Genomic DNA, 25,169 nt, shown 5'->3' with positions numbered 1-25,169 from the left:
GAAAAAAGAGAATGTGAGTTCCTTAAGGGCGGAGACTGTGCAGAATCCATCGATGACGCCCCACCCCTGCCACCTGATGGCTGCGTGGCTGTGGAGAGCATGCCCTTCTTCTGCCCTTGGTACCACGTTAGTCATTAGAGCTTCACATCTTCTCCATTGTCCACAGCAAATGAGCAACCAGGTCCCATGGAGCCTTTAACCATTTCCCATGTCTATTCCTGAAATCCCCCTCTCCCATACACACTCTGATCTTAGTGTCTGGGTCCTGAGCTATGTCCAGTAGCTTCTGACCCAGTGCCCTCGACTCCAGGAGTTTCTTGTCACAGCCTGGAATCCATTGTCCACGCCACTTCCAGAGATTTCCTCCCGAACTACTGCTTTACTCTGCAACTCACCCTCTTGCTCAAAAACCACCCCCAGGGCTGATTACTGATGGGATAACAGACACACTCTTTAACCTGCCGTTCAAGGCCTTGCATTTCCTATATTATTTTTCGCCTTTTCTCCCCCTGTTCCTATCTGTAAACCCTATACTCTAGGGTCCCAAATGTGCCCTTCACATTCCCACGTCCTTACCTTCACTCCCCTTCTTCTCTGAGCTCCAGGAATCTCCCATCATCCCCGCTGCACTGCCCTCTGCTCTAACATCTCCTCAGGGACCCAAGGACTAGGTCACTCAGCCGGGTAGAGGCGTTTCCCACCTTACTGTTCCAGCCCACGTATGCCTTTCCTCTCTGTGCAGATTGTCAGTTTCTAGAGGCAGAGCTTATGCTGTCTTCACCTTCATCCTTAGCATGGAAGTCAGAGCCCTGCACTTGGCAGGGGCTGAGGAAGTATTTTTTGGTTGAACTCTTGCTGCCTAGCCTGAGGTATTCACGTGTTGGCCCTCCTGACCCACTCCTGCCCTCTTGGCTCTGTGGCCTTGGGACTGTGGACCTCCCCGAGGGTCCCTGGGAGCCAACAGGGGTCTCCTGTCACATGGAGCCCTCCGGGACTGTGCAGGTTTGGGGGAGATCCCAAGAAAATTCTCCATACTATCCAGGGTCCATCCCAGATCATGTCTGGAAATACACATACGTCACCGTGTCTGTGCCAGGCTGGCGGACGGGATGAGCAAGGCTGCCTCCCAGCCTACAGAGGTGCCAGTTTTAAGAACAGAAGCAAGGTCATCAGGGAAACCGAGCTGCCACGATCTGCTGAGGCACTATCTTCTTTATGGAAATGATGATGCAGCTCTAGTTCAGTGGCGAGGACTGGTGGCAGTGGTCTCTGCTGTCCCCATCCCTTGACCTTTCCCAAGCTCCCTCATGCCCCACTCCCACATCACCCAACTCACAGGTGACAGGACAGCTGTATGAGTTTCAGGGACAGGCTTGCCTGGCTGTCAAAAAGCTGTTTCCTGTGCCCCTGGGGAGAGACCTGCAGGGAGCCACCACCAGACGTTCCTGCTGACACTGCGCACAGGCCAGCTTTACTGGCAAGCTTGTGCTTTTTTCGTAGGTCTCAATGTCACCTCCTCTGGAACAGAATGATACTTAACTTTGTCTCTTTTCCTAAAAATAAGATTCCTGTCCTGTGTACAGAGCCATGGGGGGCATCTCCCTGACCCAGGCTGCTACTTCTGTGCTCTGGGACCCTGCCCTCCTGGACAGAATCAGGAGCCGGTTGACTGGACCGGGGTGGACGCCCAACCCAGCTCGCCCAGTTGGATTCCTTTCCCTGGGGGTTTGGAAGTGGAATTTGGGGAGAGCTCAGTTGGCCCCAGAGCTGAAGATGTGTAACTGGGAGCTGGGTTGCCGTCTGCCACCATTAGCTGAAGATGCAGAAAAAGCTGATCTCTTGGAAGAGAAAACCAGTTCACAGAAAGAGAAGAATCAGGTGGAGGAGTGGAGAGAAAGGCCCTGCAGTCCGGAGAGGGGTCTGCAAGAGCCAAAACTCTCTGGGTCCCAGGCCCTCTTGGTCCAGTTGTAGCTCCCACCTTAGCTCTGAGGGACTCCCTGGCCTCTGGACTGTATCACCCATTCCTGTTTAGGCAGAGTGGGCTTCTGTTATCACCAAACAAGCCTTAACTAAGGCCACACAGAAGAAATCTTGGAGATGGTCCGATCAATCTCTTCCATTTACAGGTGAGGGGTTTGAGGTCCAGAGGCGTGTGGTGAGGCACCCTCCGCTGCGGCCAGGCCAGGACCACAGCCCAGGTTTTCTGGCTCCCGGCCCAGCACTTTGCTCCCTTTGCCCTGTGGCCCTCCGGGGCCAGCAGCTCTTTCAGAGACAGCAGGTGAGATAGGAGGAGCTCAGAGGTCGCAGTCAGCCAGATCCAGATACAAATTGGTGGATGCTGCCGATGAGTCACTTAGCCTCTCTGAGACTCAGCCTTTTCCTCCAGAATGTGGGGGTGATAACATCTAAATAGGAGTGTTGTGAGAATTAAATGAGTATCTATGGAGGAATTAGATTTTTAAAAGACTGCTGTGTCAACAGTAACCATGAGGTCAGAGTTGCCTTTCCTGGATGAAAGGCCTTCAGTTCACAGACCCAGTTTCCTGATACATTGATTAACATTCATCATGGCCAGGCCTGCAATGAAATGAATTTTGATCTACCTTAAAAAATAAACAAATGACCTACAGCTATTTTGAGACGAGGCAGGAAATCAAACAATAGGAAAATGTGAGTGGTGTGGGGATCAGGACTGGCTATTCTAGAGGACAGGGGTGGGTCCCTTGTAACACAGCATCTCACTCCTGTCAACCTGGTGACCAATGACAACAGAGTGAGGTGCAGTTGGCTCACCCCAGCCCTCCCACAGGTAACAGATGCGCAGCCCCAGGCCCTGACTCATGCGATCATCAGAGAAACATGAGGGTGAGTCATCTGGAGGCAGTTCAGAGGGGAGGCCCAGGAGGAGGCCAGACTGTGTCATCCATCCCATCACTGCCATGACCCTGGCCCAGTGCCCACTTACAGCATTCCTTCTCCCGGGTCACAGGCCACAGGCCAGTCCAGAAGGTGGCTGAGGATGGGCTCAGGCATCCAACCCTTCTGACTGGAACCCAGATCCATCTCTCTTAAACTCAGCAGCTCTGAGGATCCCCCAATTCCATGGCAACGGGCTGCCCACCCACCTTCCCAAGGGGTGCTACCCTAACTTGCCACAGTCTAGTCTCAGCAAGCTGAAGCTGTCCTTTGAAAACATAAGTTAGAACACGTCACTCTTCAGCTCAGAACTTTCCAGTGTTTTCCCACCTCTCACAGAGCAAAATGCAAAATCAATGGTTCACAAAGCCCTACAGGATCCGCCCTGCTGCCTTCCCCATCCCTAACCCTGTACAATATTTCACTCGCACTTTCTAGTCATGCTGGTTTCTTTGTTTTTCTTCAAACACAGCACATACCCTCTTGCCTCAGGGCCTCTGCACTTACAAATACTGGCTCCGTCTCACCACCCTGCCACCACCACCACTAGAATTCTCAGCCTTCCAGCCGGCCAGCTCCCTCGCCTCCAAGTTACCTTCTCAGTGGCCCCCAGACCCAGCATTCCTTATCTTTCTTACTCTGCCTTATTTTTCTCTCCAGCACACTCATCACCAACTCACATACTATACAGTTTACGTACTTGTTTATTGTCTGTGTTTTTCTACGAGAATGTAAGCTTTTTGAGCGTGGAGATTTTGTTTCTGTCACTGCTATATCCCAGGTCCCAGAACAGTGCCAGGCACGTGGCAGGGGATCGATAAGCAGCTGGTCGAAAGGCCACATGGACGTCAAGAGACTTACCACCTACTGGGCACTGAGGGTTCTGGGCTAAGAGCTTTTCCAATATTATTTATTTCATTTTTTTTTTCTTTCAAGACAGAGTCTTGCTCTGTCACCCAGGCTGGAGTACAGTGGTGTGATCTCTGCTCACTGCAACCTCCACCTCCTGGGTTCAAGCAGTTCTCCTGCCTCAGCCTCCCGAGTAGCTGGGATTACAGGTGCCCACCACCACACCTGGCTAATTTTTGTATTTTTAGTACAGACAAGGTTTCACCATGTTGGCCAGGTTGGTCTTGAACTCCTGACCTTGTGATCCGCCTGCCTCGGCCTCCCAAAGTGCTGGGATTACAGGCGTGAGCCACCATGCCTGGCTATTTATTTCATTTTATACTTATGACAACCTGTGAAGTCCCTCTGTCATTCTATGAAGCCACTGAAACTGTCATTCTTGCCATTTTATACAGGATGAAATAGACTCAGTGAGAAGGTAATGAACATAATCTGTCGGAGGTCACAGGATAAGTGACAGAGCTGAAATTCGAATCCTAGCATTCTGACTTCAGAACCTGTTTCCTCGACACTCTGGCTCCTCTCGATGTGGTCCCCGGCCCGGCAGCATCAGCACTGCCTGGGAGCCTGTGGGAGATGCAGCATCTCAGGCTCTACCCCAGACCTACTGAATCAGAATCTGCATTTTCACAATACTTCCTGGGTGAGCCCAGGACGCACTGAAGTCACCACTATAAGCAATGGGGTCTGCTGTATGGAAAACAGGGGGCCTCGCTCTGAACAAGGGGCTGCCCACAGCCTGGGGATTATTCCCCTGCCATTACCGCTCCCTGCCCCACCTGGGCGCGCTCCCCTCTCTGCTGTTGCAATCCTGAAAGAAGGCTGAAAAGGGCCTGCTGCAGGTAGTGAGGCTTTAGGCTTCCTCTTCAGCTGCCCGCGGGCCTCTGTGGAAGGGCCACATTTCGTGTACATAAGGAAGGCTCAGCCCCTGCCTCTGTGGCAGCCAGGCCTGCCATGGACAGGGCTGTTGGAGAAAACGCTCCCCGTTCACGTAGGGAGCAGCAGGCAGAGAGCCAGTTTGACATCAGAGGTACAGCGCTCAGCCTGGGCGAGAAGCCATTTCCACTCGACACTTCTCAGGCACTTGGACCAGGAAGGCTGTTAAAACAAAAGCAAAACCTACTCTCCTGTAGGTTATTAATGCCTGGGAGCCACCCTGACACTCATTTTATTACCAGGAGCCACCTTTGGTCTTGACATTCACTAAGGAGTGGGCCTGGAATAAAACCAGAAATCCCCGTTCCCAGCCTGCCCCAAACCCTCCAAATCCAAGGGCGCTGTATGTATAAGCTCGGGCAGGCAAAAGTCGACTGTGAGAACTCGCCAGCAGAGGGCGCTGTGGCCCCATCGGTCCCTGCCCACTGAACTCTCCAGAAGGAAAAGCGGCAAGGATGCAAACAAGAAAATGAGACCAGACTGGGAGTCTAGACCCCGCGTCCCACGCGGTCCCACCATGGCTTCGTCTTTGGAATTTTCAGGGAACTCAGGAAGACTGACACTGCTGATCTGTGCCTGCAGGAAAGCCAGTGGCCCCTCACAGAGGGATCAGTTCCAGAAGGACACCCCAAATCCGGTATTTGGAACTCACAATAAAGGGACTTCATTCATTTATTTACTTAACTAGCATTTGTTGAGTACCTGCAATGAGCCAGGTACAGCGCTGGAAGAAATGTTTTTCCCTAAAATTATGCTGTGACAATGGTTAGATTCCAAGGCTAGCGGCACCCCCCTCCCCCGCAAAAACAAAAACAAAACAAAGCAAAAACACCTTTTTACATCTTTAGAGAAAATGGAATGAGACTATTTTCTGTTCTAGGGTCAGACAAAAAGAATAGGGGAAGGACAGTGTGGAGAAGAAGAGAGAGAAAGGGAGACAAGTAGGAGCGAGAGGACTGGAGAGGAAGAGAAGCTGGGTTTCAATCCCATTGTGGTATATATATTTATTATTATTTCATTATTTTTCCTCCTGAGTAAAGAAAATAGTACTGAGTAGTTGGGACTACAGGTGCATGCCAACATACCTGGCTAATTTTTAATGTTTTTGTAGAAACAGGGTCTCACTATGTTGTCCAGGTTGGTCTCAAACTCCTGGCCTCAAGTGATCCTCCTGCCTCAAACCTCAGCCAAAGCGCAGGATTACAGGCGAAGCCACTGCACCCGGCCCTGGTGTATGCAAAATACTGAACCATAAAAAGTTTGGTTTTGGCATCATCCTGTTTCCCTTTCTAGACCCGGATCCAGGACTTATCTCTGCAGAGCACAGCATTGTGTGACGTGCCCCAAAGCCCCCGTGTGTCTGCAGCTGCTGCTCTTCCCAGCTCAGTGTTAGTAGAGCTCAGTCTGTTAAAAGAAAGCACCCTGATATGTGACAGACCAGCCCTCTCAGGGACGTTTGCACATCTTTTTTTTTTTTTTTTTTTTTTTTTGACTGAAACAAATGTTTTTGTAGAAACAGGGTCTTGCTCTGTTGCCCTGGTGAGAATGCAGTGACACAATCATGGCTCACTGCTGCCTCAACCTCCTGGGTTCAAGTGATCCTCCTGCCTCAGCCTCCTGAGTAGCTGGGGCTACAAGCACAAGCCCAGCTAATTTTAAAATATTTTTTATTGTAGAGACGGAGATCTCACTATGTTGCCCTGGCCAGTCTCCAATCCCTTGTGAGCTCAAGTGATCCTCCCACCTCGGCCTCCCAAAGTGCTGTGATTATAGGTGTGAGCCATTATACGCAGCCTGTTTGCATCTTTTAATGAGTACCCAAATTAACCTCTAATTGGTAAGTTCCCAGGCAGTGGGCTGGAGGAGAGTGACAATTTCAGGCTGTGCTGAGGATGGTATTTGGAAGCAAGGCCTGAGTACCAGCAGGGGTGGGTAGGGGGTGGTGCTCTCACAATCTCTTAAAGGAGCTGGCAGGAGCAACTTCTGAGAGTTAGGGGCTGGGATGGAAAGGTAGGGGGTTTTCAGATCGGGTAAATATCTCTAGCAGTTTGAGTGATTTCAGTGTCATTCTGCATATGTGCTTGGGTGAGGCCAGAGGGAGAAGGTCAGTTCAGGGAAAAGGCTGGAAGCCAGAGAACTGCTGAGCTGGGAGAAAGGCCTCCAGGTAATGGGGCCGCGGCAGGCCTGACTCTCCAGGGGCCACCGCCTGAGAGCCCTCCCCAGGTAGCACGGTTCTCCAGCTGGTTCTCCAGCATTTTGCCCCACAGAACAGATGGCTGTGCTGCCAAATTGCCCACAGAGCAGTTCCCTGCGGTCAGGAGCCTTGCTCAGAAAGTCCTGCCTCAGCGGCTGTGGGCTGGGCTCGGGGGGCCTGGGTCTTTCCTAAAGAGCCTGCGGTAGGAGGTGAGCAGAGCCTAACAGACCCGGGGAGGACAGTTGTGCCAGGGCCATGCAAGGACAGATTCCTTTCCCACCGCAAGCCAGGTTTCCCCATGGCACTGCATGCTAAAGTCCTCCACTAGGAAGAAACTTAGTCATCGTGCACGTGGTTCCCCTCCTCTGCCTCCCAGGGGATCCCAATTAAGAAGCCCACCTGCTTGCTGTTCCTTTGAAAAGTTCTGCTGGCTGTGCAGGAAGCAGGGCAGGGGAGGAGGAGAACTGCTTGCTCACCAAGCCTCTGTGGGACCACAGGAGAATCTGGGTCTCTGTCCTGCAGAATGTAAAGCTGGGGTTGCCCTGCCTCAGCCATTGTGCCTTTGCTAATGCTGCATTCTCCAGTGGAAGCATTCCTCGGATCACCTCTTGATGCCGCCCATCAGAATTAATCCAGAGTGAGAGAAGTCAAAATAGGGTTACCTTTTAGAGTGCAAGGATGACAGGGAGGATTCTAGAGTGCCGATGCCGTATTCCTGATCTCATGACGGGGATATGGGTGTGTACTATGTGTAAAAACTCACCAAACTGAATATGTCAAATGGTGACACTGCTTTGGAAAACAGTTTGGCAATTCCTCAAAAATGGAACATGGAGGCCAGGCACGGTGGCTCACACCTGTAATCCTAGAACACTGGGAGGCCAAGGTGGGTGGATCACCTGAGGTCAGGAGTTCGAGACCAGCCTGGCCAGGGTGGGGAAACCCGTCTCACCAAAAATACAAAATTAGCCGAAGTGGTGGTGAGCACCTGTAATCCCAGTTACCTGGGAAGCTGAGGCAGGAGAATGACTGGAACCCAGGAGGTGGTGGCTGCAGTGAGCCGAGATCAAGCCATTGCACTCTAGCCTAGGCAACAGTGCAAGACTCTATCTCAAAAAAAAAATTAGAGGGGTAACCTATAGACTAAAACAGACTAAAAAGTTATGTCAGCCAGTTTCAACATCTGCATCTTATTTGTACCCTGATTCAAATTCTTTTTTTTTTTTTGAGAGACAAGTTTTACTCACTTGTTAGCTGAGGGCTGGAACACAATAAGCCATCTGCGACTCACGGCAACTTCTCTGCCTCCACAGCATTCAAGTGATTCTCCTGCCTCAGCTCCCAGGCTAACTCTTACAGGCACTGTCTTGTAGCCACATTGTTACAATGAGGCAGGGTTTTCACCTATTGGCCAGGCTGGTCTCTCCTGACCTCAGGTGATCCACCTGCCTTAACCTCCCAAAGATGCCCTGGGATTACAGGCATGACCACTGTGCCGCAGCTCAAGTCTTTTAATAATTCATAGCAGTTCTGAGACAACTGGGAAATTTAAATTCTAGGAATTAATTGCTAATTAGTTTTGCTGTGTAGTAGATGGTGGTTAGGATACACAGGAAGTTCTTTTCAAGTGATCTGCTAAAACATTCACAGATGAAATAGTATGATCGCTGGTATTTGAAAATAATAGAAGATGGAGTAAACTGATGGGTGTGGGGAAGGGGCTGGTTTAGCCATTGTTGGTGCAGGGGAGCGGGTAGGTTTGTAGTAGTTCATGATACTATCCTGTCTACTTTTGTGTATGTTCAAGTCTCCAAAGTTAATAAAGCTAAAACAAAGATATATAGAGATCAAAAAATATATGTGATGTATAACAAAGTATTTCTCCAGAGAAACAAATATAAACGAAATGAAACAGATTGAGAATCCATAATTATGTAAGAACAAGATCTTTCTCATCTCAGCCAGTTTTTCCATAACTAGGTTTTTTGGTAATGTGTGTTTCACCAGCTGAGACTCTCAATTCCTAGTCCAGAAAATTAAACAGAAACTTACAGATCACTAAAACCCAAGGATAAAGAGTTGGATACAGAAAAATTTATGGAAGATTTTGGGTCAGAAATGAGCAAGTGTTCATACCAGAAGGTCCTCTACTGAAGGGACGAGCCAGGCTGCAGATGTGCTGGTGACTGATTTGGATATGAAAATAGCATATCTGTCCAGCATCCTCCTCCCTCACAGAATTGGATGGCAGAACCCTGGTTCTCGGGATCGTTGAACATTAAAACCACCTGGGGGCTGGGCGCAGTGGCGCACGCCTGCGATCCCAGCACTTTGGGAGGCCGAGGTGGGTGGATTGCTTGAACTCAGGAGTTTGAGACCAGGCTGGTCAAGATGGGGAAACACCATCTCTACAAAACAAACAAATAAAAATCCCACCTGGGGAGCTCTGAAAACATACGGATGCCCAGGCCCACCCTGGACCAATTACATGAGATCTCTGTGGGAGGGAGTCCTGGGGTTTCAGTGGTTTCGAATGTTCCCCAGGTGAGTCTAACCTGCAGCCAGAGTTGAGACTTGTGGTGTTAGGACAGGCAAGGTTGGGATTTAAGCTGGTGTGCCCATATTTAAAAACAGCTGGGTGAATGAGCTGGGAAAGGGTGGTAGCCATGACTGGGTAAATGACAAATTGAGTTGATAGGTGAGACACTGGGTGTCACCTTTAGTCTGTTTGCTGTGAGTCACCTGAGGTCATTTGAAGCCACTGTGTCCAACGTGAGTCACTTCTCTCTGGGAGTCTGGGGTGTGGCTAAGATCCTAGTAGGCTGAAGGTTGGCTGCTTTGGACTGAGCTGTGGGCTCCTTTGCTGCAGGCTTTGGCAAGCGCATATCAAGTACAAGGATAAACAGCTGGTCAGCAGAAGACAGTCTGGATAAAGCTGGGGAGGGAAAAGTTGTGGGGTGCACGAAGATTGGCCTCCTGCTTCATGCTGGGCTGTGAGTCAACCCAAAATAACACCCAGCAGCTAAACAGGCAGTGCCAAGCCCAGATTCCATCTCCACGGCAATGAGATTCCTCCCCCAGGATCCGTGTCTAGCGCTGAATAGTGACTTTCATCCCTGCCACAGCAGAAAGTCAAACTGGCTAATTGGCAGGGAACAGAGAGATTTAAAGCAAACGCGTCAGGAGCCACTGATCCCTGGCAACTGGGGGAAGGGAGACACGCAGTTTCTAAGCAATCGCAACACATTATGGGAAGCTGTGATTCAAGTTTCCCAAATTCTATTCTCAGGTATTAGTTGTGGCACAGAGCAAGGCCCCCCTCCCTGCAACTTCCTTGCCACTCAGGTGGGTGGGAGGGACAGCTCGAAGCTGGGATGAGTGTTGCTTAACCTTTTGCCTGTCCAGCAGGAGCCGGTCACTTCCAGGCCATCTTGGCCCAGAGGGAAGGCACCTGCACCCAACATGGGGTTTGTGGCTGAGCTGGCCTTGCGTCATGCCCTCCTTCTGCTCCAGGTGTGACCCGCACTTTGACCTTCTCTTTGCCTGAGCCCCACCAGCTTCATCTGTTCTGACCACTGACCAGCCCAGCACTGCTCACAGCGCCCCAGCATTGGGGTCCCTCTTCCTTGGCCTCTCTTTCAGAAACTTCCCTTCTCAGGCGGCCTTCTCAGGTGTGTCCTGGAACCTCTGCCTCTCTGCCTCTGGCCCCAGAGTCCCGGCCTCACTTATCTGCTACCAGGCAATGAGAAGGCAAGGCTCTGTAACCAATCAGTTGGCCAGCCAGCCAAGGAGATATTGAAGACTCATAAAGAGCTTTGAGAGAGATGTATTTGGGAAGTACAATCTGTAGGAGGCGGAGTGCTCTGGGGGCGACGGGGAGATGCAGGGGCTACGGACTCAGGATTGTTTCCTGAAGGAGGTGTGGCTAGGATGAGGTGAGAAGGATGAGCATGATATTAATTTGGTGGTGGGAAGAGGTGCTACAGGGTGGCTGAGTGTGTGGGGACCAGAGAAGAGGCAGGATTGAGTGCGTGCTGAGAACACTCGTGGGTAGGGTGATACCCCCAAATACTTAACCACGGGCCCTGACCCACCAGAACCTGTGCCAGGTATGACCCTTAGCTGCTGGGTTGTGGGTACAGTCCTGGGAAAGGACCAGGAAAATGATGGGCAGGTGGCCACTGGGTTGGGGGTGGGGGTGGCTCAGAGCAGCGGCTGTTTACCAACCAGTATGGAAGTGGTTCAATGTTTTATTAACCATAAAGGACCCTAAAGAGTGTGACTAACAGAATCACCACCATGCCCATGGGATGGGGCAGTGACATGGCTGCATATCCTACCACAAGATGTGAGCTCAGCACTCAGACACTCTGAGGGGATAAGCTGTGTACTTGTCTGCAGGAGGACACAGTCACGAGTCAGAAGCTGCCGTTTTCCTTTCTTGGAAAGGATGGTATATTCCAGCATAGTGCAGGGGGCCCCTCAGGCCACCCCAGTCTTAGGGGAAGCTGAGCTGCCTCTATCCTTGCCCAGCCACTCCCAGCTTCCCCCTCTGCGGCCCTGGCCCCACCCAGGCATGGCTTCCACAGCGGTGTGGGATGGAGAGGCTCTCAGGCTCCCGTGAGTCTGACTCCAATTCCTGTTGGTCTTGTAAAGTCAGAAGAAATCCCAGTGATGACAAGAGTATAAAACAAGACTTGTCAAACTTCATTTTGAGCCAAGAAAATCACAGGATTGTCACTGGGACAGGGGTGGTTGTTGTGACCTCTGTAATTGGTCTGGCTGCCGCATAGTCGCTTTCGCTGGAAGTCACGAGACTTTGCTGGAAGTCACGAGAGTTTGCTGGAAGGGAAGCTTTCCTCCCTCAATATGGAGGGCTCTGAGCTTCACAGGCAACTGCAAGGATGTGGCATGTGTCACACAGCAATGCTTCTACAGGCCAGGAATCCCACCTTCAGGGAACCCAAACAGAAGAAGAATCCCAAGCACTGACACTGTAGAGCAGAGCAAGGCGTCAGCTGCAAGCTCAGCACAGCCACTGCAGCGAGAGGTCTTGGTGGAAGTGACAGAGCTGACCTGGCTGACTCGTGCGGGCAATGAACATGGGGACATGTGCAGAACTAATCAGTCGGAAGGCTGTAGAACCGCATGGGGAAAATGGGTAGGTATCAAGGCAGGCTGGCAGCAGGAGATGCAGGCGAGGCCAAGCCGTGGCCACGCTGTGGTTAGGATACTATGGCCAGGACTGCTGCCACAGGACACACGATGCTACTCTCACAGATGCTCTCCTGGCCTAGCTGCCATGGCCAAAAATAAGTTCTCTTCTGTCCCTGCACCTGAGCCTTCAAACCCCACTGGGCTGGGCAGGATAGAAAGGCTGCGAGCTCTGCAGGAGTTGGGGACAAGAGGGACACCTGGTTCCTTCCATTCCTTCCATTTCCAGAGAGGCTGATGGATTCCGGCCAAGAGTCACTGGGGAATCCTCCCAAATAGAATGGGTGCTGGAAGGTGGACAGCCAAAACAAACAAAACAATAGCAACAAATGCCCATTATATACTGGGGAAGAAATTATGTTGATGGAAACAATGGAACGAGCTAGTTTTGTCTTTAAACCTAGGAAATAAGGCCAGGCACAGTGGCTCATGCCTGTAATCCCAGCACTATGGGGGGCTGAGGAAGGTGGATCACTTGAGGTCAGGAGTTCGAGACCAGCCTGGCCAACATGGTGAAACCCGGTCTCCACTAAAAATACAAAAATTAGCCAGGTGTGGTGGTGCACACCTGTAATCCCAGCTACTTGGGAGGCTGAGGCAGGAGAATCGCTTGAACCCGGGAGGGAGGGGTTGCAGTGAGCTGAGATCATGCCACTTGCACTCCAGCCTGGGCAACAGAGCAAGACTTCGTCTCAAAACATAAAAACAAAAAACACCAAAAAAAAAAAAAACCCGAAAAAACAAACAAACAAACAAACAAACAAATAAACCTAGGAAATAGATGAATAACATCACCTCCCAGGTGAATAAGAGAGCAAAAGACTTTGTGGGTTCATCCTCTTATTCCTCAGGAGAACCATATCCAAATGAGACATGTACACAGGCAATACCTGCAGGGCGAGCTGTGTTCTACATAGACATTCAAAACTGTCTCAATTCAAAACTGTCTGGATTCAGACCCTCCAGAGGAGTGCAGCTCCTATCTCATGCGGACAGAGAGGGTGGGGTGATACATCAGAGGTCTGGTCAGGACTTGTGAGATGCAGTGAAATGTGATTGTGGCTGGTGGGTGAAGTGAGGTTTGATAGAAATAGAATGGCCCATGCATATCCTCTGGGGACTCACAGACACCCTGAAATTGTATGCAAAATGTTGCATGTGTGCACAGGTACTTTTTCTGGAACAAGGTGAGAGACTTTATTGAATCCTCAAACAAAAGCAAGCACTGCTCTAGAACAATATCTCCTAAACACTCTCCTCACCCGACACCCCAGGGCTTGTCAGGATGCTCTAAAATATCCATTTCTGTCCTCATCCATTCATGCGCGGCACTTAATCCCACTTCCTAGCCTTCTGTCCTCTTCTCCTGTCTCCTCTCCATGCTAAACACGCCAGCCCCAAATGCTCCCCCTTGCCACCAGGGCCTGAGTCATACATCCATCTGCTGAGCTAAATATCTCTACTTGGATGTTTAAAAGGCACCTCAGCCTGAATTCATTCCAACTAGAACTCTTGATTCACACCCCCACAGAAAAACCCCATTCCTCCCCCGGGCTCATCTAGCTCAGTTCACAGCATTCTTCTTTCTGTAAAGCTGGGGAAGTGTGCAGTGGTGAAGCGCTGGGTCCAAATCCCAGCTTTTCCATTTGCTAACGGTGGGACTTTATGCAAACTGATTGAACTCTCTGGGCCTCAATTGCCTCTTCTGTAAAATGTGGGAAGTACTAACGCCTAGTTCATAGGAGTGTTATGAAATCTAAACAGTTTATGTGAAGTGTTTAGAGGAGCGCCTGGCTAACCGTATTAGCCACTGTTGTTCTTATTCTTCCAGTTGCTCAGGACAAATCCTAAGAATGAGGCTTATTTCTCTTTCCCTCATGCACCACACTCAAACCCACCAGCAATTCCTGTCCATTCCACCTTCAGATACAGATCCCAAATCTGACCTCCTCTCCCCATCTCTATTGCCGCCAGACTCGCCTGAGCCACATGGTCACTTGTGGTGGTCTCCTAACTGCTCCCCCTGCATCTACCATGGCCCTCCTCCCCACACCAGCTGTCCAGGTGGCAGTCAGAGTGATCTTTCAAAACCGTAGGTCAGGTCATTGCTCCCCTGTCAGACTCAAGCCCATCACAGCCCTTGCTATGCTGAGAGCCCATCCTGCCCCCCCCCCCCCCCCCCCCCCCCCCCCCCCCCCCCCACCGTGCCCTCTGCATGCCTCTTCCACCACTTCCCCTCCCTCCCTTTACTCTGGCCACTCTGAATGTCATTGGTCCTCCTTGAGCCCTCCTGAGCCCTCTGCCCAGAGTAATGCCAGAGTGGAGGCCATGGCTGAAGGCAGAGGTGTTGGCCTGGGGTGGAGAGGGGAGATTCCTCTGGGTGGGAGGTGACACTGGGCAGCCTTGGATGAAGTGAATACTGGGTGTGGGGAAGCAAAAATAAATAGAGAAACAAACGGATTAATTTTGTTTCTTTCCAGGGACTTGATTTTCTACAAGTGGTGCTCCAAGAGGCTCCTACACTTCAGCAGGGAGGCGAGCACCGTTTTGCGGTGGCCGGGCTGGCGAGGAGGGGCTCTGCCCTGGTGGCGTTCCCACTCCCACCTATTCGCAGGGCGCCGGGGAGGGCTGCAGGTGTTCTATTGCCACCTGGCTTGCAGCGCAAGGAGGGGAATCGCCTGGCCTTCCCCTTCTCCCCTGCCCCGCTTCCTTTCTCTGCTCCCACAGGTGGAAGTCACCAGCGGAAACAACCCTTCACCGTTTGGAGGGCTGGGAGAGAGGGGCCACGAGGGCCCCAGGAGAGCCACCCGGGCTGCAGGCAAGGGGCGGGGCAGGGACCGAAGGGTGAAGGGCAAGGGGAGCTCAGGGAATGAACGAATGCTCCCGACTGATGTTTAACCCAGGACTCCGAGACTCCGACTGGTCACAGTCCTGCAGACCTCCAGGTCCTGCACCAGCGGCGCAGCGCTCCACTGGCCTGGAACGCGCACACCGGGGGAAATGGTAAGTGCCATTGAAATGTCAGATGTCACCGTCTTCATCAGCACTCTTGGAATTACGGCCAAGGCTGTTTCTTCTTTTGCTGAGATTTGACTCACTCCCGGCAGAGGGACGATAGCGGCCTCGTCCCGAGCGTTTATTCAGCTGCAGTCATCGTTCTTGGTCTGTGTCCGGGGCCCGGGTAGGGAGGGAGCGCAATTCCCGCTGTGTCCGCTGGGTGGCGCTGGCGCCGCGCCGTGTCCCGGGCTGAGGGGACACGGCGCTGCCCAGTCCGTGGCCGGACGCCCCCGCGCCCCCGCGTCCCCGCCCGGCCCCGCGCGCTGCAGCCGCCGCCTCTCCTCGGCTTCCTCTTGCTTTCCAGTAACTCTCCTCCTGGGGAAAAGGCTTCTCACGGAGCAGGCTCGGAGCCTACGGGGCTGGCCTCGGACTGGATGGGGGTAAGGGCGGGTGGCGGCGCTCGCGCGGAGCGAACGGAGGGCTCAGGCGGCCCGTGGTCAGGGCCAGGCTGCGGCCGCCGTATGGGGTGAGCGGCCCACCCCGAGCTCTGCGGCCAGGGCTCGCGGCTCTCGTGCAGATGCTGACGGGCAGGTGTGGGAGGGGGCTTCCCCGGGCGGGGCAACCGGAGGGGAATAGGGTGTGCAGGGGGAGGGGAGGCGTGGAGCGCCCGGCCTGCAGGCACTGGGCTCCGCCCTCCCGCCGCCTCCTATCCCTCCGGGTGCCTGGTGGCTTGGCCTCTCCTCCCGAGCTTCGCGGATCCTGGCAGGAGCTGGCGCTCTCTCCATACTTAGGACTTGACCCTTCTTCCACACCCGGGCAGGGAATCATTTGCTCAATCCGAATTTAATTTTCTGCTTGTGAGAGGAGAAACATGCGACACTGTCGGGGAAACCGAGACGCAGACCTGGAAGCTTGTACCAGAGGCCTTGCGGACAGCTTTGGAGCATGCATCTTAAGGCACACCACCTGTTTCTGCTGCTTTGGCACAGCCACGCGGCACCTAGGATCCTTCTCTGCACTCGGCAGTGGCCTAATCCGTGCACCCTCTGATGGTGTTGGAGGGAGCTGGGGAGCAACATCAGATTAATAGACCCTGGGCTATCTGTATGACATGCAGATTTCACCCTCTCATTCTTAAAGGGTGAAAGGCTCCAATTCAGAAAGGCGAGGATGGGGCCCAGGAATCTGCAATCTGCGTGTGTGTGTGTGTGTGTGTGTGTGTGTAATGGAGTCACTCTGTCACTCAGGTTGGGGTGCAGTGGCACAATCTGTGCTCACCGCAACCTCTGTCACCCAGGTTCAGGCGATTCTCCTGCCTCAGCCTTCCGAGTAGCTGGGACTACAGGTGCACAACACCACACCTGGCTAATTTTTGTATTTTTAGTAGAGACGGGGTTTCACCATGTTGGCCAGGCTGGTCTTGAACTCCTGACCTCAACTGATACGCTACCTTGGCCTCCCAAGGTGCTGGCATTACAGATATGAGCCGCCATGCCCGGCCAGAATTTGCATTTTGTTGTTGTTTGTTTGTTTGTTTGTTTGTTTGAGACAGAGTCTTGCTCTGTGGCCCAGGCTGGAGTGCAGTGGCTCCATCTCGGCTCACTGCAACCTCTGCTTCCCAGGATGAAACGATTCTCCTTCCTCAAACTCCCAAGTAGTGGGGATTAACAGGTGTGCACCACCATGCCTGGCTAATTTTTTTATTCTTAGTAGAGACAGGGTTTCTCATGTTGGGCAGGCTGGTTTCCAGCTCCTGACCTCAGGTGATCCTCCCTCCTCGGCCTCCCAAAGTGCTGGGATTACAGCTGTGAGCCACTGCGCCTGGCCTGGTTTGTTTTCTTAAATCCAGAAGTTCTGATTCGAACCTAAACTTGCCACTTCATTCCCAATCCTCTGAGCTTCATGAGCTCCAGATGCAGGGCTGTTAATCACAATTTCTTTAATTCTTTATAGCTCTTGTGGAATTAGAGGGGTAGATGTTCTTTCTGGGAAAAACATTAGAAAATGCCTACATGTCTTTATTGAAAGAACTTAAAAACAATGCATTTCTCTAGGGTTTATTTTCCCTCACGGCTCTCGACCTTCTCAAAATATAAGGTTGGCGGATTAATTATACTGAAAGTCTTCAGTTGGATATTTTATTATTGCATTTTTTAAAGTCGTGTTTTGTAATTGCCCTGACAATGTAAGGAATGATATTTGTGAGGGTGAGTCAACAACACCTTCCCTGTTGGTGTCTGCCCTCTAATAACCCCGTGGGCTGGATCCCCAGCACCTGGAAGGAGTCATCATGGAACGTTAATGAGGAGGAAGGCTGGTGCTGGCGCCTGGAACACTTCAGAGAGAGAAAGCAGTGACTGGGCCAGACTGGCCCGTTGTTTTCGCACTTTGAGAGAGAAGTGAGAAATGGAAAATAGTCTCTTTGTCTTCTCAGCAAATGCAGCCTATGTATAGAATTTCTCTGACTTCCTATCTCTGAGATGCGGGCTGCCCAGTTCCGTGGAATCATGGCAAGCGAGAAACTGTCGTTGATAAGAGTTCAAGAAAATGAATATTCTCTCAACTCGGTGAGGGCCAGTGGGTTCCAGGCGAGACGAGACAACTTGGTGAGGGTCGTAACTGAGCCCCCAGTGCATTTAGAAGCCTCTGGATGGCCGGGGAGTGCACTCCAGCCATACTGGAAAAATTATATTTTGAAGTTAAATCTGGCAGTGTTTTTTCCGATATTTAATAGGCCTCGGGAAAGAGAGAATACATTTCCTTCTTTGTTCAGAGGGTGCTCAACTTACTGGAGTCATCTCTGCTATGGCTTTATTTGCCAACAACTGAGAACTTGCTCTGCAGCAGCCCCAGGCTCTCCGGGGACCCCACAGGCTGTGCAGATCCCCCACTCCAGAACCACACAAGGAGACGGAGCAGGAGCACGCCCCATCTTCCAGGCCCGGGACAGCTACTGAGCTCCAGGACACCGACTCTTGAAGGTTGATTTTGACTACCTACCAAGCACCAGCTGAACCAGTTCTGCTTGTCAGGGGTCTGCGGTGTTGTTATTTGCAGGTAAAGAAAGTGAGATGGAGGGAGGCTGAAAGACTTGGCGCCAAGTCACAATGCCCCGCCGAATGTGGCCCACCTGGATATCCTGGGTGCTTCAACCTCAGCAGCTCTCGGCAAGTGAGTGGGCAATGAAGGGTGGACGAGGGACATGGGAGAGCTAGCCCGGCTGCACAGTCCCAACTCTTCCCGCCACATCGCAGCTTCTGCAGTTGGAAAGCCAGAACAGTGATCTTCAGTTCGTTCATCAAAGAGCCAAGAAATGTGTCCCCACCTTCTCTGCTTCAATTCTGGTGGTCTTAAGCCAATTATTTCGTGCCCTAAACCAAAAAATAAACTCTACAGTTACAAACATCAACATTACATAGGACAGGATCTGGCCCACAGGTAAGAAAAGTACCTACAAGACAGCTGCATGGACCTGTGGGTGCATCTCCTGTTACCCCCAGGGCATCCCAGAATGCTGACAAAGAGAAAACTAAGGCCTTCGCACTCTGATTTGTTACATGTCATAACACCAAGCAAATGACTGAGGGGACAATTATGGGGCCCACAGGAAAGTGCCTGTATCGTGTAAAGTCCAAAGCAACTTGTTTCAGACAAAACATTTTGCTTTGGAAACTTCTGAAACTTCATGGCCCTTGAGTATGGCAGAGATGATCTAAAAGTTTTAGAAGCCGTTCAAGTACCTGTGGTAGAGGCAAGGCATGGGAGTGGTGATCTTTAAGGGGCTTGTCTTTAGTTGGAGGGCCACACACAAAGCAGGGGGGCAGAAAACTGAGGTCTCCCCAGAGCAGGTTTCCAGACAAAAACTTAAAGAAAAAATGACCAAGAAAATACCTGATATAATTGACAATGCCATGAAATGAAAAGTTTATCATAAATTCTAACAAAAACTACAATGGGCTGGGCACAGTGGCTTATCCCTGTAATGGCAGCAGTTTGGGAGGAGGAGGCAGGAGGATTGCTTGAGGTCAGGAGTTTGATACCAGCCTGAGGAACAAAGTGAGACCCTGTCTGTATTTTAAAAATATACTTTAAAAAATATTTTTAAAAAACAGCAGATGCATATCCCTACTGCATTTGAGACCTGGTTTCGGTCCGGCCTCCTCTAGGTAAGCTCACAAGCAACACTAGAATCTCAGCTTTCTCTGTTCGCTGATGTCATCTGAGGTTTTTCTTCTTCTTCTTTTTTTATTCTTTTTTTTGGCGACGGAGTCTTGCTGCGATGCCCAGGCTGGAGTCTAATGGTGTGATATCAGCTCAATGCAACCTCTGCTTCCCTGGCTCAAGCAGTTCTCCTGCCTGAGCCTCCCGAGTAGCTGGGACTACAGGCGCATGCCACCATGCCCGGCTAATTTTGGTATTTTTAGTAGAGACCAGGTTTCACCCTATTGGCCAGGCTGGTCTTGAATTCCTGACCTTAAGTGGTCCACCCAACTCGGCTTCCCAAAGTGCTGGGATTATAAGCGTGACCCACTGCACCCAGCCCATCTGAGGTTTTTCTAATGTGGAGAATATACCATAGTGTTTTAAATAACCCACCCTCTTACATTTGACTGCACTCCCTTCTTCACCACACAGATTGGGGGCAGGAGCTGCTTTTTCAATGAGAAGAATGAACAGACCTAGTAGGCATTGCCTTCAGACCCAGGTAAGAGGAATCTCAGCCTTGGGACAGCAATTTCAAGGGCTAAGCCCATAGGCCATCCTTCTAGAACATTCTCTGCATAGCTAGGGCTTCATAAGTCGCTTGCTGGGTTTGTCCGCCCTGAGTGGACTGTGTTGTCGGTGTGCACACCTGTATTTCCATGGAATGGTCTTAGTCCTGCTGCTATAACAGAATACCTGAGACTGGAAAATGTATAAACAATAGACATTTATTTCTCACAGTTCTGGAGGCTGGGAAATCCAAGATCAAGGCACCAGCTGGTTTGGTGTCTGGCGAGGGCTGCTCTCTGCTTCCAAAATGGTGCCTTGGGGCTGGGCATGGTGGCTGATACCTATAATCCCAGCACTTTGGGAGGCTGAGGCGGGCAGATCACCTGAAGTCAGGAGCCTGAGACCAGGCTGGCCAACATGGCAAAACCTCATCGCTACTAAAAATACAAAAAATAAGCCGAGCATGGTGATGCATGCCTGTAATTCCAGCTACTTGGGAGGCTGAGGCAGGAGAATTGCTTGAACCCGGGAGACAGAGTTTTCAGTGAGCCAAGATTGCACCACTGCACTCTAGCCTGGGCAACAGAGCAAGACTGTCTCGAAAGACAAACAAACAAAAAACCAAAATGGTGCCTCAGTGCTGGATCTTCCAAAAGGGATGAATGTATGTTCTCGAATGACAGAAAAGACAGAAGGGCAGAAAGCGTCCAAACTCACTCCCTCAATCCCTTTTATAAGGTGCTAATCACTCCCTAAAGGCCCCACCTCTACTGTTGCACTGGGGATTCAGTTGCAGCATGAGTTTTGGACATTCAAACCACAGCATTGTGCACACTCCTGTTTCATTGGAATGGCCAAGGCACAGCTATTTGCAGGGTTCTGACAGAGCTCTGCTGTGGAGCTGGGGTGTCCACATGCCTGTATGGAAGACCTTTCATGGCACCAGAGCCTGGTGGGAAGAGAAGGGGGCTGGGCTATAGGCTGGGCACCAGGGACTATCACCTTGTGCCACTACATTTAGTGTGGAGTTCCAGAGAGGCCACAAATTCTGCATTTGAACTGGGCTCCCCAGCCTCGTGTTCCTCTGCAGGATGTAAAAGGTAATGCCAGCAGACAGTGGCAGTGCTGGAGGCCCCTGGTGGGCAGAGGTCACCTGGCTGGAGTGGCAGGAGTGAGGAGATGCCTCCCAGCATAAGGAATGTGGGCTTCTGTTGGGTCTCTTGTTCCAGGCCCCACACATGTTCCAGGCAGCCTGGGTATGTCTTGGCCCACTCAATCCCTCAAAGCCCTATTTAATTATCATCTTGCTGTCACCTCTGTGGTGCCAAGAAACAAGTCACCAAAATAATGAAATGCCTAGCTAAGCTTAAAAACAAAACCAGGAGGACTTTCTGGATAAATTATGAAAAACAAAGTGCAAACTGCAGGTCCCTGTAATGAATTAAAAGACTCTATTCCAAGAATGCGTTAATTTAAACAAGGGAGTATAAGGCAAAGGGGGGTGATTAGGAGAGGAAGGCGGCTGACATCGAACTGAATATACCACGGTTCCTCCTCAAAAACAAGTGTGCATTATTTGTGGTGACCATTCTTGGTATTGTTCTATTGCTTTAAAACAGCATAAATACAAAAATTAGCTGCGCCTGTAGTCCCAGCTACTGGGGAGGCTGAGGCAGAAGAATCACTTGAACCCAAGAGGTGGAGTTTGTAGTGAGCTGAGATGGTGCCACTGCACTCCGGCCTGGAGACAGAGCAAGACTCCATCTCAAAACAAACAAACAAACAAAAATAGCAACAACAACAAAAAACAGCATAGCATCATTCTTGTAGATGCCACTCATTTAATATATGAGTAAATGTACTTGGTTAGGCTAGATTGCAGCGTTCGTCTGCACTGCTTAAAAGAAACTATTTACTAAGAAAATTCGAAGGACAAACAAGTGCAGAGGGAATGTTAGGTTTAATTAAGAAATCAGCTCTTTAAAGGGCTTAACCAGAATAATCGTTGGTATGCAAGTGGCGCTGTGAATTATAAATGAATCATCCATTCTTTGAAGGATGATCTCTTCTTGGAAAAGGATCTCTTCTTGGAAAGTCTTGGGGAGCATTTTAAGTTGTTGAAAGCCAGGCACGGTGGCTCACGCCTGTAATCCCAGCACCTTGGGAGGCCAAGGTGGGTGGATCACCTGAGGTCAGGAGTTCGAGACAGCCTGGCCAACATGGTGAAACCCCGTCTCTACTAAAAATACAAAAATTAGCTGGATGTGGTGGCATGTGCCTGTAATCCCAGCTACTTGGGAGGCTGAGGCAGGAGAATTGCTTGAACCTGGGAGGCAGAGATTAGTGAGCCGAGATCGGCCACTGCCCTCCAGCCTGGGTGGCAGATAATAATTACTGAATCGTTTTAAGCCGGTAACATTTGTGAGATGTTTATTACATGCTAGTTCCTCAGTTCCAAGCATTTAGTCTTCACAACAGGCCTAGGATTATGACCATTTTATAGAGAAGGAAAATGAAGGCCTCCAAGTGCCTTGCCCGAATTACCTAGCTAAATGCTAGGAAAGCAAAGACAGGTACAACAGGCTGTCCACCTCTAAGAAGTTTGCTACCTAGTATTTTTTAATGTAACTTCTCAAATCAGTTCAGGCCAGCTTCCTCTTCCAGCTCATCTGAATTTGGTGAGTTTCAATAAAATGAAACAATAAGAGAAACGTTTCTAAGCAATTAACTGTTGTCATGTATTATAATAGGAATGAGGGGGAGAGCTGTCTTATGGAATATTAAGTCTGCACTTGAGAATCAATTGCCTGAAGAACATTCTTATTTCCAGATTGTAACATGGTCTTTTTATGCCTGAACAATGACAAAAAAGAGTGATGATTTTGTAACAAAACCTCGGGGACGCTATTAACAAGTTGGCATTTTTAATTCATGTGGAAATGCTATTTTATTTATCAGAGAATTGTAGCAGTGGTGTTCATTTAATTAAGAATCTGATGTTGCGGGAGGGCAATTGAGTGAAGTTTATAATATCGCAGACAGACGTGTATGCAAACACAAAAGAAAATTGGTTAAGGATCTAAGTGCCAGCTTATTTTCCCTGAAACAGTTCATTTTTACATGATTTGTGAGCTGTTTCATAAAGGAATCATATAAGTATATTTTATCCTTTTAAAGATATTTTACAGTAAACTCATCTAGTAATTGTACAAGGCTCATAAATAGCCAAAAAGAAGAGTGCCTCTAACTTTTGGCAATATTGAAAGTGACTCTCTCTCTGTATTAGAAGGCAGTTTAGGATCTAGTAGCTTTCCCAACTGCAAGTAAAGTAATGGCATATTCTAAATTATATGAATGACATCACGACATCATAAAACCAAAAAGGTAAAGAAAATAGGTTTGAATGAGAAAGTATTCTGAGAAAGGTGGAGAATGGGCGTCAGATATGGATTGGAAGGAGACAAGAGATTGGAAAGGTGACAGAGGAGAGCCCCCACTATTGGTGGCTTGCCTGCACCTTCACCAGGAAGTGTTGCTCACCTGTCCAAGCCACAAGGTCTGGTCATCTCATCGATCCAAGTGCCTCCAGGTGCATGTGCCACTTCCAAGGCCCAGCCTTCCTAAGCCACCTCACCTCAAGGTCTGGATACATTTGTTTACAGTATGCACTTGTTGAGTGCTAATTGTGTGCCAGGCACTGGGCTGGGTCCTGGGGACACACCCATGAACAAGGAGAGCAGGTTCCTGGCCTCTGGGAGTTGACATTCTAGTCAGAGAAGACAGTCTGTAAACCCATAGATAAATAATTGCAAGAGTTGCAGATGGCGATTTGTGCTGAGAAAATAAAGCAAGGTAAAGAGATTAAGTGTGAGAGAAGAAAAGGGGCTGTTTTTTTTTTTTGTTTTTGTTTTTGTTTTTTTGAGACGGAGTCTGGCTCTGCCGCCCAGGCTGGAGTGCAGTGACCGGATCTCAGCTCACTGCAAGCTCCGCCTCCCAGGTTCACGCCATTCTCCTGCCTCAGCCTCCCGAGTAGCTGGGACTACAGGCGCCCGCCACCTCGCCTGGCTAATTTTTTGTATTTTTTAGTAGAGATGGGGTTTCACCGTGTCAGCCAGGATGGTCTCGATCTCCTGACCTCGTGATCCGCCCGTCTCGGCCTCCCAAAGTGCTGGGATTACAGGCTTGAGCCACCGCGCCCGGCCAAAAGGGGCTGTTTAAAGAGGTGGTTAGGGAAGGCCTCTCTGAGGTCAGGACATCTGACCTGGGAAGGAGCCAGCGATGGGAAGCACCGGGTGGGGAGGACACTCCAGACGGAGCAAGTACAAAGGCCCTGGGGCAGGAAGGACCCTGATGTGCTGGAAGAGGAGCAAGAGGGTGCCAATATCACTGAGCTAGAGAAGAGGAAGAAAAGTAGGAGAGGAAGATGAAGAAGTCACAGAGGTCAGGCCATGTGGGCTGTTTAGGCATGGCCAAATGCTTGGATTCTCTTCCAAGGAGAATGGGAAGTCATTGGAAGATCTTAAGTAGGGACATGGTAAGACTGATTTATACTTTCCAATTATTACTCTGACTACTCTGTGGGGACCAGATTATAGGAAGATGAGAATAAGGTGAGTGAAAAGGGTGAGCAGTCATGGCATCCGCCTCCTTCCACAGAGATGAGTACAGGCTGAAGTCTTGTCCATTAGATGCTTCTGTGGAAGTTACAGGGAGCTGCCTCTGGCCTTGGAACTAACTGTGGTGGGATCAGAGATGGGGGAAGCAGAGATGGTGCAAGCTTTGGCCCAGAGATCAGAAGCAGAAAGGACTCTGTGCCTCTGGCAAGAGGACAACTCCATGTTTTCTGTGCAAACATCCAAGTTACCATTTCCCCAGGTGACACTGCAGCTGTGGGACCTGTGAACACGGCAACAGCTAACCATTCTGAGTTTAAAAATCAAGGACAGTACCTTCGTGTTTATAATACAGGGGCAAAGCAAAATTCATTGACAAGCATTTCCTTTAAAATACAGGGAAGGAAGATTCCATTGTCTACAAATTCTAATGGAAATTAATAAAATGAGCAAATATCACAAACGTTGTCTTTATTCTGTGTGGTGTCCTGGTTATATGAGTGTTTACAGAAGTTTTTCTAGTTTATCTCTTGTCTCAACTCCCAACTGTCTGTTTTTCTCCATAAGGGTTTAAGTTCCTTAACCACGAATTGTCCTGCCACTGAAGTTTGTAGCCTAATCCCATGCAGGGGATACAGGGGAATCATTTGGTTTGGAATGACTGGAAATCAGGGTGC

The 25,169-nt window shown here is 50.2% G+C and overlaps 1 long non-coding RNA gene across 2 annotated transcripts; it reads left to right on the top strand.

Annotated features, from left to right (window-relative positions):
• Positions 1 to 14,608: 14,608 nt before the first annotated feature.
• LOC103879674 lies at positions 14,609 to 24,951 on the top strand. 2 transcript variants are annotated; one of them, XR_002518734.2, is made up of 3 exons: positions 14,609 to 15,172; positions 19,802 to 19,871; positions 24,536 to 24,951. It is a non-coding gene; the product is annotated as an uncharacterized LOC103879674 (long non-coding RNA). The 2 variants fall into 2 exon arrangements; XR_640411.4 differs by lacking the exon at positions 14,609 to 15,172 and adding an exon at positions 16,930 to 18,604.
• The last annotated feature ends 218 nt before the right edge of the window (positions 24,952 to 25,169 follow it).

Source organism: Papio anubis, chromosome 1 (assembly GCF_008728515.1).
Source record: "Papio anubis isolate 15944 chromosome 1, Panubis1.0, whole genome shotgun sequence".
Taxonomy (NCBI): domain Eukaryota; kingdom Metazoa; phylum Chordata; class Mammalia; order Primates; family Cercopithecidae; genus Papio; species Papio anubis.
This window is presented reverse-complemented; position numbering and strand designations above follow the sequence as displayed.